The sequence below is a fragment of the Pteropus medius genome, unplaced genomic scaffold (assembly GCF_902729225.1).
Source record: "Pteropus medius unplaced genomic scaffold, Ma_sr-lr_union100, whole genome shotgun sequence".
NCBI classification, from domain to species: Eukaryota; Metazoa; Chordata; class Mammalia; order Chiroptera; family Pteropodidae; genus Pteropus; species Pteropus medius.
The window spans coordinates 4,551,147-4,563,389 of record NW_024342470.1 but is presented as its reverse complement, the minus strand read 5'-3'; the positions used below and the strand labels follow the sequence as shown (position 1 = coordinate 4,563,389).

General features: G+C 40.8%; 1 protein-coding gene across 10 annotated transcripts in view; it reads right to left on the bottom strand.

Moving 5' to 3' along the window:
- TEAD1 (TEA domain transcription factor 1) overlaps window positions 1–12,243 on the bottom strand; it is a 250,050-nt gene that overhangs the window by 237,254 nt on the left and 553 nt on the right. Inside the window, exon 2 of one of the 10 annotated variants that reach the window (XM_039863632.1) lies at window positions 11,901–12,044. The exons of the other annotated variants lie outside the window; for them this stretch is intronic. The gene's annotated coding sequence lies outside the window, so the exon portion shown is untranslated. The remainder of the gene's footprint in view (window positions 1–11,900; window positions 12,045–12,243) is intronic. 10 annotated transcript variants of the gene reach the window in all.

Sequence of the window (12,243 nt, the reverse complement as noted above, 5' to 3'; positions counted from 1 at the left end):
GATCAACCCAGGCTCCAATAGCAACCTTCTCTCTTATTTTCAATGGCTAGGGTAACCGATCTGAAAGGTGAGGAGTACTACCAAGTCTCTAGTCCTTGAGGACTGAAACCAAAGGGGAGGGGTGAATCTTGCCCCCTTTCAAGAAGACAAATGACTAAGGTGGGAAAATTCCCTTAGGAAAGGCTTGATTAGGTCACACCCAGCATTTTTAGGGCCTTAGCCACTTGTTTGTTTTGAAGATAGAGTAAAATGGGCCACCATGAACACAAAACAAAGTATTCTGTACTTTGCCTTTTCTGGGCACATATTCCAAGTAAGGGGACTCCTACCTTTGTTACAATGTTACTCTACCTTAAATTCATTCATATGCCACAATAAAATCTGACAGGTGACTTAATATGCAGTCTTTTGTTAGCCTGATAGGTGTAGAGTCACACAGACCTACGAATTTTGGCCCTGTCATACTAGCTGAGTGACCTTGGGCAGATGACTAAACTTCTCTGAGCTTCACTTTCTTCAACAACAAATGGAGGTCTTAGGTTTAAATAAGGTAATGTTGAAGAATGGGCTTAAGACAGAACCTGGCCTATCAGCCTTCTTTCCTTATCCAAATTCACCCAGAGTGGCCTCAGGAATTAGTGCAACTAAAAGAAGAGTTATGGAGTGAAGTCAGCAGAACTGTTCCCTCCTCCACAAAACCTGGCTTTGGGAGGGGAGTGTGGGGTTGTGGATGGGATGACTCAGATAATAAAACAATTCTCCAGGACCTTTCTGCCTAAGGCTTTCACATTTTATCTCTTTAATCTAAAGCTCAGCTAAAAAACAGAATAGAGAGGCAGGTGGCCCAGTATTATCTTCCCAGAAAGGGAATCCAGAGATTTTTCAAGTAACTTGCCCAAGGTCACAGGGAGACCACTAGCAGGGGCTGTCCAACCAAGCCTTCCTTCCACACAGCTAGAGGGACCCAGATCCCAGCCCCTGGAGGTCCTTCGAATGCCTTCTCCCAATGAACTGCCCCAAAAAGGAAACAGTTTTCTGAGCTCTCGATAGCAAAGCCCAGATGCCACTGTTTCAGGGAGACCTGAAAGATAATACAGTGGACTGAACACCTGCCCAAGTTACTGCCTAAAGCACATGAGAAAGGAACTCAATAAACAGTGATCCAAAAGAACCAAAAGAATTGAGCAGTATCACTATAATTACTTTTGGTTTTAGGCAAAGTCCTAAAATTTCTTAAATTCCTAAAATTCCACTCCATTTTCCCTGCCTTATAAATTGAGGTACATCATAGGACATCATTACACACTCTCGCAAAAAATCACAGATATAAGCAAGTTTGAAACCAAAGACTGTCAAGCATACTGAAACCACAGGTTCTAAAATCCCCAAATTTCACAGTTAACAAACCTTTCAGAATTCCACTGGGAAAAACTTCTTCCTAAATTAAACTTAGCTAGTCAAAAAAGGAAATGAACCAATGCTGAATCATCCTTATGAATGACGAGAAAAAAATTTTTTTAATACATTAGGAATTGATCTTCAGAATGGCAGAGGGTTTGAAACGATTTGGTTGAAACAAGCACAGGTTTATAGGACACGTGGCTCCCTGAAATCCCCCTCTATTGTAGCTCTGGTCTCAGAACAGCTTGGGACACACTTTCAAGAATAATACTGTCTTGAGCTCAACACCAGGGCACCACAAAAGACTCCTGACTGGATTTTCTCTCCATTCTGCTTAAAGGGAGTCGGCCAGCTTCCTCGACAGTTTCCTATTAGAAGAATGATCATGTAGTTTACCATCCAAACCCGGACATTTTGAGAGTAGCAAAGGGTGCTAATTATTAAGGATTACACCAAGACAAGAAGCATAAGCCAGGCCTGTTCCAGGCAAGCAGTTACTTAGCCACGAGGAACGGCAAAGAACAACCCTTTAGAAAATACGAATGGTTAAAAACTCTCACAAACAGTTATTGTGAGGAAGACAGTCAGCATCTGGTGAGAAGACACAGGAACTAGAAAGACCAAGTTGAAATTAGGAAAACACTGGGCAGAGCAGAGCCTAAAACATGGGGTATAAATTAACCTGACTCTGGGCTTGTTTGTTTTTTTCCCCCATCTTAAATCAATTTACAAATCAGATTCAATACTTGACTGTGACCTCCTGTGCCTTCTGGGTCTCTCTTCCTCATGATCTCCTAGTTTATCCTTTATGATTTAGTTCTTGGACTGTTTAAAGTATAAGCCATGTGGGCAGTTAGCACGGTCAACATTTATCATTAAGAAGTGAGTCACTGCAAATCGTTGAAATCATTCTTTATAAAGTAAAAAATCTCCCATTTTAGATACTTCCATCAGATTCATTTAGGCCCCTCACTAACAGCAGCAAACTAGAAGCGTGAACTACTTACTAGGCCACTGCTCTGAAAATCAAGCTTAATCACTTGACCAGCAAAACAAATGTACATGCCGTGTGAGGAGTGCTGGGGGTACAAGGGTGAGCACGCCCGACGTTCAGTGTGATAACTAGATTCGGTGTCTTATTATTTTTTTCTATGAGATATAATGCACATACCATACTAATTCACCCTTTTAGAGTCCAGTAAGTCCTCACTTAATGTCATAGATAGGTTCTGCAACTTTAAGCAAACCAACATAACAAAACCAATTTTACCACAGGCTAATTGATATAAATAAGAGTTAAGTTCCTAAGGCATCTCAACGTTATAACGAAACAATGCTGACAAAACGGTATTTGAAGACATGTTGTATGTAATTCAGTGGCTTTTAGTAGATTCACAAGGTTGTATTTCCCTGTTTTAAATCTATCTTTCTCCCCTCTTCAACTCATTTGGCTGCCTCTAAAAGTCCCTATTCTCAACGAGTTTACTCATCTCTCAACAATTTTTAACTTTAATTTTTAACTTAAAGACTGTGAAACCACATTAATCAACACACAGTTCTACATACCCAGGTTAAGAAACAATACAAGGTGTCAATAAAATGCAGGTGGTCCCCAGCTCAGGCTCACACAAGGCAATCTTAATTGCTCATACCAGTCACTGGGAGTGGCCCAGGTCTGAAAACAAGGGGATGTAGACACACACTGAAGTGTAGCTGGGGACCTGAGCAGAGCAGGGCCAGCTTAGGGCAACTGACTGAAAAATCAGGTCTCTCTACCCACTAACTGTGAGAAATAATTCAACACACTTATTCAGGAAGTACCTGGGTACTAACCCAAGTAGACACTCATCTCAGTTTAACATCTTCTCAAATATGCAAATACACTGGTAAAGGGATGGGCTACTATTCAAAATGACTGTTAATTATTATTTAAATTATATTTAAGACCCAGAGAAAGAAATTTGATAAGAGAGGCAAAGACTTAATTCCTGAGCTTGGAGTGTTCCTGGAGGAACAGAATAATCTGGGTTTTAACAGCAGTCACACCTGTAGCTATAACACACTGAGCTAGTTAGCTCTTAAGGAAGCTTTACCACAACTCTTCAAAGTTAAGCAGCCTGCCCTAAACAGGTATTAAGAAGTGCAAGGGAGGCAGCCAAGTTAGGGAGTTGTTCCTCTCTGCCTCTTATTCTCTCTTTCCCACCTGAAGTTTAATGCCCTCAGAACACCAGCAACTATTCCTCAGTGGTGTTGTCAGCAGGCCCAGGGCCCTAAGCACAGTTTCTCTATGAAGAGTTCCTTACAACCACCTTAGAGAAGAATTTTTAGAACCCATCCCAAAGTGTAGAGTATGTCTTCCAAACAAGGACCTATGGAAGAGGTTTCCTTTTGGGCAGATGAAGGAGCACCATGCTACCCACTTTTAGAAGCACTTCCATTTAATTCATACGACTATTTGGCAAAGAATGACCTCAAATATGATGTATTTACTGATGGATTTCCTCCACTTTATGGACAGGGGAAATGTGGTTCAAAGCAATTATGGTCCAGGATTTGATGGGATGCCCCAGCCTCTCCTGGATTTTAATCCATTTGCCTGAGACCAGAAGTCCGGTTCTTCCAAGTAACTCTGCCCTAGCCCTGGGTGTTCCTCAAGAGTCCCTGTCCAGGCTGACCTGGCAGGAAATCTGTGAAGACCTGGTATGCAAGATAACATTCAAAGTTGCTATTTACTGAGCACTTACTAAGTGTAAGTTATACAAGAGGCATTCTATTCACATTTCCAGATGGGGACACCAAGGCTCAGAGAGGTGATTTGTCCAAAACCATAAAACTAGTAAGTGGCTGAGACAAGAGTCCAACTAACATATGCCTAACTCCAAACCTCCTATAATCCTACATTGTTAGTCTTTTTCCAAAACTGAATCAGTACACTTCCCACTCCTCATGTCAACCAGTTCTCTCTTCTCTCCCTTCCTTTTTCTCCTTTCTATTAATTGCTCGCAGCCAAGTGTCACATCTATACCAGCTCATGACTGGCAATAAAGCTTCTGTATCATTATTTGAGGTTTGAGTTCATTACTTTGGAGAGTATTTCAGAGAGGTTTTTGTTAACAACTTAGCCCCACTCTACTCCTAAAATGGCATCTGGAAACAAACAAACAAAACCTTTCCCTTCAAGACCCAACTTCAAAATCATGTGCACTGCAAATCTTTCCTCGGTCCCTATCACTGGGAGACAAATCTTTTTGGAAATGTCATGAACACTTACCCTACTGAGTTTTTTTCCCTTTATTCTGATATTACGTAAGGAAATTCACGCTCCTAAAAATACAAATGTGTAAAAAAATGAAAGCCCTTCCCACCTTCCCAACTCACTCCCTCAAAGCAACCCATCAATAAAGTATAACCTCCCAGATCTTCCTGGATATAGATGCATACATGTTTCATCAACTCTAGGATACTGACTGGAAGATGCAGAATGATTTTCTAAGAAACGCTGTTGCAAAACAAACCATCCCAGAATGCTTCTCACTTAGAAATCATTTTATGCATACTGAAACTTTTTAATCATGTCAATCTTGCGTATACATAAAGAGTAAAGTATAAGCAAAATAAACTGGGTAAGACAGACCTAAAACAACTTCTCAGACAGATCAATACCCATGCTTTCCACACACTATCATATTGCCCTCTGTGACAAGAGCACTGGTGACATCAAGAGCATTCTGCATTTGTTCAACAGACTTTGATGAGTGTATGCAATCACATCATGAGTCATGACCATGGCCTGGTCAGCCATGATTGTAGGACATGTTCAAATATGGAAAAAGTTTGTATCTTGGAACTCATGAAATAAGGGATACACAATTTTCCCACTGGATTGCGATGATCTCTTTACATGCCTGTTTTCCTCCTTGTAAATTTCACCAGAGCATTTTACTGATCACCATTCACTGACAACCTGATCACCAAATCCCTGGCACATGGCAGCACTTGTAAATGTTTAAATGGCCAGGGACAAGTAGCAGTTCTATGCAAAACCGGGAGCATCTGTATTTCAGGATGCTCCAAGTGGAGGGAAGAGAGAAGAACGGAAAGAATGAAAAGCTGCGTATGGTTTATCAGCAGCAGGCTCATCTCTGAGATGCCGTCAAGATCACCCTTTCTATCCCCTCCCTCTGCAACATCAAGGGATACCGTCGGGACCATTCCCACTACTCAAAAAGTAAAACTACCTCTGTAAGCAGTCAGGCAAGAATTAGTTCTTAAACCGCTTGCCAGCAAGCCTAACACACATCTCTGGAAACAACTGCTACACTCCCAAGGGGTAACAGATGAGTGTCAAATACGGAAAAGGTGGTTCTGCTCCTTTTATTGCTTCTCGGGCATAGAAGGGCATATAGTCATCCCTGTGCCCCACCCCAATTCACAGTGAAAGAGATTTTATTTTTGCTTCATCTTCACCTGACATCTATCTGAACAGAGGTGTTCTAGAAGCATTTCCCTCTTTACAATTCCTAGTCATGAAGGAAGCTGCTTCTTGCCTCCAAACCAGAGATAACACCTGCTCTTATATCCAGTTATATAGATGATAACATTTTTACATTTTATGATTAAGGTAAAACTCAAAAGTGAAAGGAAATTAGGGAGATATTTTTAACATACAACAACTAGAAACCTTTTATCAAGATAAAAACAGTATCAGCCCTATCTGGCCAGTATTTAAAACAAAGGCAAATTTTGAATTATGGGAATTTCTTGGCTCTGTCAGTATGAAATGCTATTAAGTAGCTTTATTTTTCTGTTTTCCTATCAATAAAAATACCTGACAAGGTCTTCTAAGTGTCCCAGATTTCAAGGTGGGGCTGGGGACTAGGGGCTGACCTTTCCTTCAGCTGACGGGGCTCTTTCTAACGACAACCACCATTGTCTTCCAAAGGCTTTCAGATGAAAAGGCACCGAGGGAGAAAGGGTTGAAAGAGATTCCACTAAAGGAAGCGTTGCTCACAATGGTTTCAATGGTTTCGGACTCAGTTAGCCCCCAAGACACCCCCAGCCACAGTGATGGGTGATCTGAAAATGAAGCATATCAAAATGCTATTGATAAGCTAAATTACCAGACAGCTTATCTGAGGCCCACATCCGCCATATGGTGCCCCAACTTCTGCCGCCTGTTGCTGCCACAACAATAGGCACGCCTACCCAGAAAGCACCATCGGACAGAAACCCAGCAGCAGCGGCATGCAGGACAGCTACTGTGTTTACATTTTATTTTGTGCTATTAGCTTTGTGCCTCCCCCTATCCCACCAGGGACTAGAAACACACAGACATTCAATGGTCGAAAATACACATTACTGCAGGATACATGCGTGCACACCGCATGTGTGCACATGTACGGTATATACATCAGGTGAACAGGGAGAAAACCAGATGTCAACTCCAGAACTGGAGCTGCTTGGTGGGGGAGGGCAAGCCAGGCTCCCAGCTAGAGCTGCAAGCAGACAATGCGCTTTTCTCAAAACACTCGGGCGGGCAGGCCTTGGGGAGTGGCTATTTAAAACACTTGGCTCCTTTTATTTCACCACCATGGAAGTGAATTCGGCTCTGAAGTGCCAGAGCAAATGAAGTCATTTGGTTTCCGCAGGCTCCCTTTGCATTCTAGCAGTAGAAGTCAGACCAGACGAAAGTCGGAAGGTCCAGCTGAAGTTGTTCTTTCTTCCAATTAAAACTGATTCCACAGAGGATTTGGCGCCTGGGCTTCATTAACTTTTTTTCTTTGTAAAGACACTAACTAAGGTCACAGGAAATTTAAAGGACATTGGACACTGGAATGAATGCTGTCAAAGATAACTCCCTTCACAAAATGCCATCAAGTCAAAGTGTAAAGATGACCAGATAAGGAGATCACCTTCTAAAGGCTTGGTTGGTATAAAAGATTAATGGTGATTTTTGTCAAATGAATTCATAAGATTTCTAAATTTTTTTCTTTCCACTTTCTCTAAAAAGGTTCCTATCTTTGCAGATGTCATTGATGATAATAATTCATTGTTTTAAAGTTTACTATAATATTAGGGAAAAGACTCCAGTTTTCAAAGAGAACTCGGCAACACATAACACCTGGTTATGCAAAAATGCACAAGAAACAGGTTTGCATAGGTGCAAAGTACAAAAAAAAATAAGTCTTTTTCTTAATATTCAGATCTAGTTAACTATTACATAAAGGCACTCATTTCATCCCCCCAAATTACCCACACCTAAACGGAAAGCATTCTTGGATGAACTTTTCAAATTTTCTTAAACATTCTCGGTGTAAAAAGAAAAATCTCCTTTCAAGTTAAATCGAGATTGCACTTGAACTCCATCCAAGAGCGGAGCTGAACTGAATTATGATAATTAGAAAGCTGTGCCTATAAAAAAGCAGCGCAGTTCATGCATATTTTTTTTTAAAGTTCATGCCAGAGAATATAAGTTCAATATGTTCTCACATAATTAACATTTCCCACCATTAGCAGCAGTTTTTCAGTTTATATATCAGTAAAAACAACAGCACTCGTCATTGTTGTGTATTCCCAGTCAGTAGTGTTTCAGTCACTTTACACATACAGCTAAACCTGTCAGATGCCTAAAAGCAACCAGAATTTCCCAGTGGAGACAACAGTGGCTTAAATTGTTCTTCGATAAGCTGGCTTTTTCTTTTAAACCCATTTTCCAATGCTGGGCTCTGTCCTTTAAACCAAAACTGCAAATGAAATTCTAGGACAGAGCCTTAAAACTAATGTGAAAAAAAGGCAGAAAGCATTGCATCAGGATAGTAAATACTGAGGCGGGGGCGGGGGAGTGGAGACTCATAACACAACCAGCATAGAGCCTTCCCTTGGCCTGCCACAAAAGTAGAAAAGACAGCCTCTTAAGACATCTGCCCCCCACTCCCCATCCAATCAGAAGAGAAACCAATGGTTTCACAGTTAGCCAGAACTCCCAGACTATGGAAACTATTTTTTTGAGAATCCTTCCAACATGCCAAAAAACAGTGGACAAAAGGAGAACTTAAGAGCTGTGAGTGAGCCACCCTGTAAGAAACACCATCCTGAAAATCCACCCTTCTGGGCATCCCATTTGCTTTGACTAAAATAAAAATACATACATCGAAATTCTCTTATTCTGCACCACTACAAAGCCCAAATGTATCTGAAGAAATGGCTGAATTTCAACTGTGAGTTCAAATATAGGATATGGTCAAGAAAGCTTGTGAAGAGTACGTTACAGACTACGGACTCTCAATAGTTCACAGCTTTTATTTAGATCCAAATATTCTAGCGTTCCAAAAACTATCCCAGAATAGGGAAGGCCCTGAACCTCCCTGATTTCATAAGTATCTAGTAAATTGCAACACAAGAAGGTCTAACCTAGTATTTGTCAAAAAGCCGAACTCTGAAACATTAAATGCTTAAGATGAACATTACTTGATATTATCAATTTTGTGAATATGAAAGAATAAAATACATCACATGTATTGTTCGAACATGGTTTGAGATCTAAATTAAATACCACAGGGTAGTCTGTGGCTTCTACAGATAAAATAAGAAAAAGCACTGTGCAGCTATAAAAGATTTTTCCAGCCTTCAGTCAGTCTTCAATAGCTTTGCAGCAAAGCCTAAGTTTGTCAAAGGGCAAAAAGCTTACAATATACTTTTCTTGCCGAGTTCAGAAGTAGGACACTAGCACTCTACTGTTCCAATCACTGAACTCTAAAGGGAAAGCTGTAATACCCGCATTTATCAACAGAAAGGTGGTCTCTGATTTCCCTGTGGTTCTACAGAGAAAGCTGGACACTTGTTCTTGCCAGCATTCTTCAGTCTTTGGAGAAAACAGGCCCCCAAAGTTTTATCACTGAACAGATCCAACCTCTAAGCACAGCTTTCACTCAGCAATATTTTTTTTGATTCTTTTGCAATCTCTTTACTGGAAACAAGACAAAGTGCCTAAAGTACAAGCTTAGAAGTGTTATCTACGTACTATCTGTATGTGAACGTGTTGTTCTACGTACACTAGATCATACATGCAGTTATTTGCACCAACCTTCTGAGAGAAAAAGCACAATTTTCATGTGCAGGCAGTATCATCATGCTCACAATTAACACATAATAGCACATGAGATTAGAGAGGAGTAATCCCACAGATGTGCAGGCTCTTGTACAACTACCATGTATGAGATAACAATCCATTTCTGAAGCAAGGAACCTTAAAATATTGTTAATGGCACAGCTCATTTCTTCAAAAGCCTATCTAACATTTGGGATCTACATTCCGACTGTTCCTGTTACATGCTCTTCTACTAAAAATGTGACAAATATGATCTACACACAGATGATAGATATATTCTCCCCAATTTTTCCCAGTAAGAAACGCTCTCTTATATTTGCTGTTCTGCATTGTCAGAGCCAGCAAAATTCAGAATTGTTTATAAATGACTAAAGCTCAAGCAGCAAAAAAACAGAACACTGTTTTTCCTTATGACTTGTTTGTCCTTTTTCTAAAGAAAAGGGATGTCAGTCCCCAAAGTGAGTGTATGAATATATAATTGTTGCTGTAGAAAGCAAAAGAGGGATAGAGAAGAAGAGGGAAAGAAAGGAGGAAGCTGACTTTCCCCAGGCTGTACACTCCTCAACCCTTCCTTATGTGTAATTAGTTTGCTGCTGGGGCCCAGACACACACTGTACCACAATGCAAGGAAGCGCCTCTCAGTGAGAAATTCATTTCAATCTGGCTCAAACTAAGCTAAGTTGCCCACTCTCTTTAAATTTCATTAAATATATGCCATGGTGAGTCCTGGTTTATGTTTTTTTGGGGGGGATAAAAACTCTAATAATCTCTCAGTCATATTCTCTGAATTAAGTTCTATTTGTTACTTTATAAAAGATCACACAGAGGAGGACTCCAAACAAAGATTCTTTCCTATACTATTTTTATACTCTTACTGTCAAGGCAAAGTGTCACACCGGGTTTGTTTCAAACTTGTAAAAAAAAAAAAAAAGAAAGAAAGAAAGAAAGAAAAGGTATTCTAATATTCCCCTAAAACTGCGGATCAAATAATACTTATCATTTAAGTAAAAATAAAATGGTCTACATTGGCACTTTTGTACCATCAGCAAGAACCAGTAAAGGATACAGCTTATCAGTTCATTTTTATACCAACAACAAATAAAAGAATTGTAAACTCTGTTTAAAACCTGAAACCTGAGAGTTCAACACAGTTGCGCGTACAAAGAAATGCTAAACAAAAATATCTGTGACCATTTATGGAAATAGTGAAATTAGAAAAATAAGCCTTTCCCCCAAAAAATAATCAACAATTCAAAACCTCGCTGTTGACAAAGGTTCAACTAATCCATTTCTTGAGTCACTTTGTAACCAGTGCTACTATTTCCTCCTAAAGAGAAAAGATTATAACCAAAGTAAAATCTAAGTCTTGCCCTTATAAGCATTCAGATGTGTTTGGGCCCAAAGATCCTGCTATTATTTACAGAAGGGCACAAAACCCAGCAGTGAAAGGATGAACCAATCACTGGGCACAGCCTTAGTTCTGTTCTCCAGCCACTGCCTGCCTCAGAGTACCCTAGCAGAGAAGCCCCCCGTTGAATAAGACACAAGCAAGATCCACAGCAGGTTGCAGAAAAGAAGCCCACTCGCTACTCTGACAATGCAGGGAGATCGCATCTTCCTGAAAAGATGTGTCGACTCAGGTAACCACCTGCAGGCACCCAGCTCCACACAAGCCATCAGACCACCTCAACTTTCAGAAACAATCACAGTGAAAGGTGGCGAGGAAGAAATATGTGGTTGTCCTGAAATGATAGGGTTCTGATCTTTTGCAATATCCATAGCATTTTTAATTTTTTCAACACTATTTTGAAATCTGATAGGTTTTGCAGACCTTTCTGTCCCAGGACCTGGGCTTCCTCCAAGGCACTGATTTTAAAACACGGCCTTTTTACATTACCGGCTCTCGCAACATCATCTGTCTCTAAGTTTCCAGTACTTACTGGGGTCAATTTTCATTTCTGCAAATCACAGGCAGCCACTTGCTTCTGAGAAGTTAACAAGCCTTCTGAGAAATGCTGGTGGCTGGTATTTCATTGTTTCATAAATATTTTTATACAGTGACACCATTCAACTTTAAATAAATCTTTTAAAAGAATTAAAAAGCAAAGAAAATTATGATCTGGGTTTTATTTCTTTTCGTGGGAGGAGAATAAGGGAAGTGTGAGCCCTCTATTGTTTCAACTCATTTAAAATGTTGCCTTAGTTTTTAAAAAAATACAGTTTTTTAAAAAGGAAACTCATACAAGTTGAACTTTCTTTAAAGCGGGCCTCCGGACTTTTGAAAACAAGTGTTGCTGCTACGGAACAAAGACTAGAAGTGAACCCTGATTTTCTCCCCTTCTGGGGATCATTTCTCTTCCAATAAACAAACAAATCCCCCAGTATTTCCTACCGAAGGGAAGTTTTCCAGGGAGAGTCTCCTCCAGGGTTTGGTGGTAACTGCGACTCAGTCTTTTTTGGACACAATGTTTCTGCTGACTCCTGAAAATTTTCCACTTGAATGTGCAATGAAGCGGCGGCGGAGGCAGCAACAGTCCTGGAGAAGCAGCAAAGACGACCGTGCCCTCTTTCATCTTTGAGAAGAAGGAGCGAAACCCCGCCAGAAGCACAGTTCGACGCAGACCCAGGGCCAGCCTGGGGGGGCCCCGACGCCTGGGGCGGCCGGGAGGCTCTGTGGGGGGGTCTGGCCGGCTTCGAGCACCGAGGCGGTGTCGGCGGCTCTCCCCGCCCGCGCT